Here is a 6,005-nt window from a genome sequence, read left to right as displayed (position 1 = left end):
GACCTCCAGATCGGGCGCAAGCAGCTCCTGCGCCCACACCCCGCTTCCCCGGGGAACAGGCGGACTAGGTGCTCCGCGCGCCTAAGCGGGTGCTGCTTCTTTTAATTGCGGTTTGACTGACCCTGAATTGAAATCCAGGCGGGCTACTGACCTCTAGCAAAGGTGAAATAGTAAAAGGGAGGAAACCTTGTGCATTTAGTATCACAAAGAAGATGTAGTAAGAAGCTCTCAACTAGTTTCTTTCGTGGGATGAATACGGTGTGAGAGGAGACGTAAGATTTGCATGAATAAGGGAAGAGGAGTACCTCTTTTTGCTGGCAGTGCTGTGTCCTCCTTCTGTTTTTCCGATGATCTTCTTGTTGTTCGTCGGAAACCAGAAGTTGTGGAGGACGGTGCAGCCTTGGACGAACCCATGGCCAAGTTGTTGAGTGTGGTGCGGTGGCCGTCTGTCGGCGGCGGGGAAGCAGATCCGAGGAGGCGAACGACGGCGTAGTGGGAACAGCTCCGGTGCGGTGGACGGTTGTGACAGTGGAGCCGCAGTAGTGAGGCGCAGGATGGCGTGGTCGGAGTGGTTCTGGTACAGCGCACGTCGGCGTCGGCGTCGTGGAGGCAGCTTTGCCTCGGCTTCAGCTGCTAAGTCCTTGAGGGCGTTGCAGTTGTGGCTGCGTTGGGGTACCGGCTCCGGCGTGATGGAGGAGGGCGGCGGTGGATTGGCCGCTATGGGGTGGAGGACGGAGGAGGCTGGGTTTCGCGGCTGGTGGAGAGGGCGTTTTCGCGCCCACGGAGTATGAATGGGGAAACGGAGGGAGGCAGGGAACTAAGGGAGAACAATGTTTCGGTTTGAGACGCGCTTGTTTGAAATTTGGGGAATGTTACAAACTTTCCCCCCATCTAAAATTTCGGACATATTGCGGGTTGGGGGTAGGACAGTCATGTCAGGTGTCCCAAATGTGGGCGGGATAGATTTCGGCCGAGCGCATGGGTAGGCACCCACGGCGTATGAATGCTTCTCTGGCGTCTTGGTGAAGTTACAAACCTACCCCGGTTTAGACCTTTGTACATCGGGCCGATAGGCTACATGGGCCAGAGTCAGGACAGTAATTCCCTACCACCAAAACATTAGTCTCGCCCGGTTTCGGGTGACCAGAGGCCTATTTGGCTCTTCGTTCAATATTTGGGAGCAGAAGCATTAACGTTTTCGGTTCTCTTGAATTGAACTTTTAGGATTTGTCAAACTTCACAAATCTTTACTCTTGAAAATCTTAAAGCTATGATTATTTTGGAATGGAGGGGGTACATTTGAATATACATTGTACAAGAGTATATATTAAAAAATATGCAACTTACCTCAGTTCATGCATGGTTCCAGATATAATCTCCTTGGTTGCAAAAAAAAGTTAGATATGCGTATGAATATATATATAGCATGTTCAAACTCACAACAAAGATTGATGTCCCCTTTTACATCTGATTAACAAATGCCATTATCTCGGGTTCAAATAGATGAATGCACTTCCTATGAATTCGAATCTTCGAAACCCCCTTTATGTTGTATTCGACATGTATTCTATTTCATAGCTAGCAATTTGGAATGTATCCATGCAAGTGACAAATGTATAAAGTGCTTCACACTAACAACATGGAGTGCACTAATTAATGTTTATATATGAATTGAAAAAGCACCCATTGCCTGTATTTCAAACCACTCTCGCTCTATGGATCGATAATATGAAATAAACACATGCACATGCTAGAATTCAATTGCAGTTGAAGAAAGAGCCTACTCCTGGTACTGTATATTAGTGATAGGGGTGTGTACAAAGTACACGTGAATACCAGGCATTGTGCGTGTGTGTATACTATCGACGAACTAGCCCCCAAGCTTGTATAACATACTAAGGGCCTAGGGTTACAAATCATATATAGTCGGCTTATCACCAGTGGGGATAGAGTCCTCCGCGACTCTGGTAGCTTCGTGTTGTACGTCGAGTCCTCCACATGGGTCTTCGTATAACACGTCTCGGTCCAACCTATATGTGGCGCAGGATGGAACCGACCCATGAGTCTTCATGTTGACCCACCACAACTAGAAATGATGTGCCCACCACACCACACACGCAATCGGCCACTAAGAAAATAAGCATATACAATATTACAACGGTATCTAGCTCACGGTACGTCTCCATATTTTGTTGATGACACTGACGGACTTTGCATTTGATGCGTGCTCCGTATTTTGTTGACGACACTTACGATCATTGTATTTGAAGATAAAGCACGATATGGTCACTGGACTTCAGAATAAGCTCATCACGGTCACCACATACATTTTGTCGTGCTAACCAACATGTGGTTGGATGGTTAGAGGACAGTGGTTTCTCGAGCCCACCAAGGTTAAAGTCCTGGTGCTCGCATTTATCTTGTATTAATTTCAGTATTTTCCGGCGACGTACGTTCAATGGGAGGAGACATTCCACTCGACTACGAGGCACCTATGGTGACTTCGTAAAATCTCAAGATCATATATGCTAGCCCACTCTCTCGAAGGTGCTCATAGGGGTAGGGTTGGCATGTGTGCGCTTATAGCGGTGAGTGCTTGCGCGTATATATGAGCCCTTGCGTCTGTACCGTGTTAAACAAATACATATAATGATTATACGGCCACTGGCTCACCCGTACAACTCCGTATTTTGTTGATGACACAATCAATTGACCAGTCAAACGTTCCACGCGGCGCAACTAGTGTTGCACCATCGGGGCGCGTAACCATGGGGCCCACCTGTCAGCCCGTATATGAAAGAAAGAAATGGTAGTTTGAGTCTGTACTGTGTTAATAAAACAGGAGTACATTTTAGGGTGATCATACGGTCACTGGCTCACCATACAGCTCCATAATTTGTTGATAACACGATCAATTGACCAGTCAAACGGTCCACATTCAGCAGCGCACATTACCATAGGGCCCACCCGTCAGCGCGTATATGAAGGACAGAAATGGTAATAAATTAGTGGTCGGTGGGTATTCCAAGTCGTGAGACCTCTGGTTGGCAGTCACCGGCGGTTGGGGGCGTTCATTCGGTGGTGGGGTGGGGATCCCCGGAGAAAAAGCTCGGCAGGGGGGGCTAGAGGGATGGCCGGTGCAGCGGCGGACCGGCGGTGGGGAGTGGTTTCGGGGAGGGCGGGCCGGCCGCGGGCGGCGGGGGCTGGCGGTTCGGCCGGTGGTGGCTGGTAGCTCAGGGGGGTGGAGTTTGATGATAAACTGGAGGCCCTTGATTTCGTATCCAACGGCTGGAAAATCTAATGACCAGAGATGAAAAAGTCAGTCGACTGACATGTAGCCTCACCCCGCATGTACACATGCACGCACGCAAGACACGCACGCATGTAGGCGTGCAACACTGGCACGTACACACGCACGCATGCTGGTGTGCAACACTGACACGTACACATGCACTCACGAACACACGCACGTATGCACCCATGCATGCAACACTGAAACGTACCCTTGCACGCACGCAACACTCGCACGCCTACATGCACACAGCACACGACGCAAGACACACGTTCAACCTATACGTGCATGCACCCTTTGTTAAGGACATGGATTGTTACGGGTATTAATCAATCTTATCTGTGATAAGCAGAACATTGATGTTTGCAGCGGTCTTTATGAATCACAATGTATCGAACGGGCTATCAACATAGTAGGCTTAGAGCAGGTACAATAGTACACAGTCAGCAGGCTATTAGCAGTTCCACGTCATCAAATTCATAGATGGAAGAGAGAGAATGAAGAGAAAAGAAGGGAGCGGGCGCTTGAGCTATCGCCGGCTCGAGCGCAAGAAACAAGAAATCGAACCTGCATGCAGCCCGCATGCAGCCGTCTGAGCCTGCACGCCTCTCCTTTCCACCAATGAGCATGTGCCTTCTTTTCTTCTTTCACATGCAAGCATTAAATACCAGTAGCTAGTTTATAGCCCATCTATTATATTAGCTGGCTATTATAAAGGCTCCAAGTGACATGGCATTGGTATATAGCTAGCAGCTGGCTTTCTTATTAACCATGCCCTTATCTACATGAAAAAGATGACGTCACACTCAATGAACAATCATCGGTTTATGAAATGCCCGCTTCTGACCGCCCTGGCCCACCAAAGGTTCCTCTGTTGTGCGCTGCTTGCGTTGGGTCACTCACATGCATGCCATGCACCCAAAGAGCCCACATGTCAGTGGAAGAACGGCACGGTGTCCTAGGTCAGAGTCGAGGGCGCCACTCGCAGCACGCCCGGCTGAACACGCCTCTGTGCCGCATCCAAACGCCTCCATGAAACCCGCCCGTGTGGAAGCCGAGAAACCCACTCTGGACACATGTCCGTTCATGACCGGGCCGGCGTCAAACGCAACGCCGGCCGAGCTCCTCCCGTCCGCCATCTATGTAATCTCGTATTTAAACGATGCCAAACGCCAGCCAAGAATCGCACACCTCCGCCGCTCCCCTATCTCCTCCACCATTTTGTCCACTCTTACAATGGCTTACGAAGAGTAGTTATTCCGCATCCAAGCCGGCTGGGTAGCCCGCCGGATACGAGCTATGCAGCTTGCTAATCCACCTCCCTCCCCTCGCCCGACGGAGCCAGTTGCCGCCCCAAGCCGGCGCGCGGTTCAGCAACTCGCCGCTCCAGGCCAACTCGACGAGGAGCGGCGCACGGGCGTCGTTGCTGCCGTCCACGCCGCCGCCTCGTACCGCGTCTCCCATTTCTGTGGCCGAGACTCCCATGCCGGTGGCCGTGCCATGCAAGCAGCGATAGAAGCCGGGTGCTTGGAGAGCGACGAGTCGGTGGCCAGCGCCTCCACGTCCGCCGCCATCATCGAGGAGAAGTAGAACACGGTAGGCCACCGCCACTTGGGTCCCATGAAGGCCACCGCGGAGGCGACGCCGGCGTACACAGCAGGTGTCTTGCTGGATCCTTTTGTTGCGAGGACCTTCGTCAACCCCGCATGGGCTCCACAGAAGAGGGCAATGTTAGGATGAACTCGAGCCGGTGCCGGCCATGGCGAAGTAGTCGCCAATATTTTGGCTACCCCGGGCAAGATCCAAACAGCCCCTCCCAACAGATTCAAATCCCTCGTTCGCCATGGAATTTTGCCATGTGTTGTTTTCATGGACTAGCAAGATGCTCGTGCATTGCACAGAACATCAAGATGAATTTTTTACAAACTCCCGCATGCATGCAAGGGATAATTAATGTCCTCCTTTGCTAGTACCACGAGGCAAACACCATCAATATTGCATCGATTAGTGTTAGTGGCCTTGTATATCTGCAAATTTTAATTTTGATAGTGGCCCCTTGTATATAAAAATGGAGGGAGAAAGATGAGAGATAAGGTGAGGAGGAGTGGGGCATGGTGGTGACTGGTGGTCGGACTGGGAGGAGGCATGGGGATGGACGGTGCATTATGTCTAGGTTTGTATCTCTCTCACACACGCCCACGTAGGTGGGGGACGTGCACAAAGAGAAGAGGTGCACGCACGGCGCACGTACTCCCGTATCTTTCCCAACCACACCCACGCGGGTACACGGTGGAGCTCATTTCTGTACGAAAAAGGCAGCCCACATGGTAATTTGGCACGTGTACTGGTTGTCCACTTGGTGGAGGGAGGATCGTCTACCACGGGTGAATAAACAAATTGCGACTTGATGCGTTATGTTAAATTAAAAAAAGAGGCAAACCATGTGGGGCCTACCTTAGAGGCAAGGCTCTATACACTGGAGTACTTTTGATGTGTCCCATCAACTCGCAGAACGAGGAGAAGCTTGCTTAGTACGCCGTCTCCCCCGCCCACGGGCGCGGTGGCTCGCAGGATGAGGTGAAGCTTGCTTACTACGCCCCCGCTCCCTCGCCCACGAGCGCGGTGGCTCGCAGCACGAGGAGAAAATTTTACTACTCCCTCCGTTTACTCCTCGTCCCTACTAGTACGTACTTTGGTTAGTACTCCCTCCATT

Source organism: Triticum aestivum, chromosome 7A (assembly GCF_018294505.1).
Source record: "Triticum aestivum cultivar Chinese Spring chromosome 7A, IWGSC CS RefSeq v2.1, whole genome shotgun sequence".
NCBI lineage: Eukaryota > Viridiplantae > Streptophyta > Magnoliopsida > Poales > Poaceae > Triticum > Triticum aestivum.
This window is presented reverse-complemented; position numbering follows the sequence as displayed.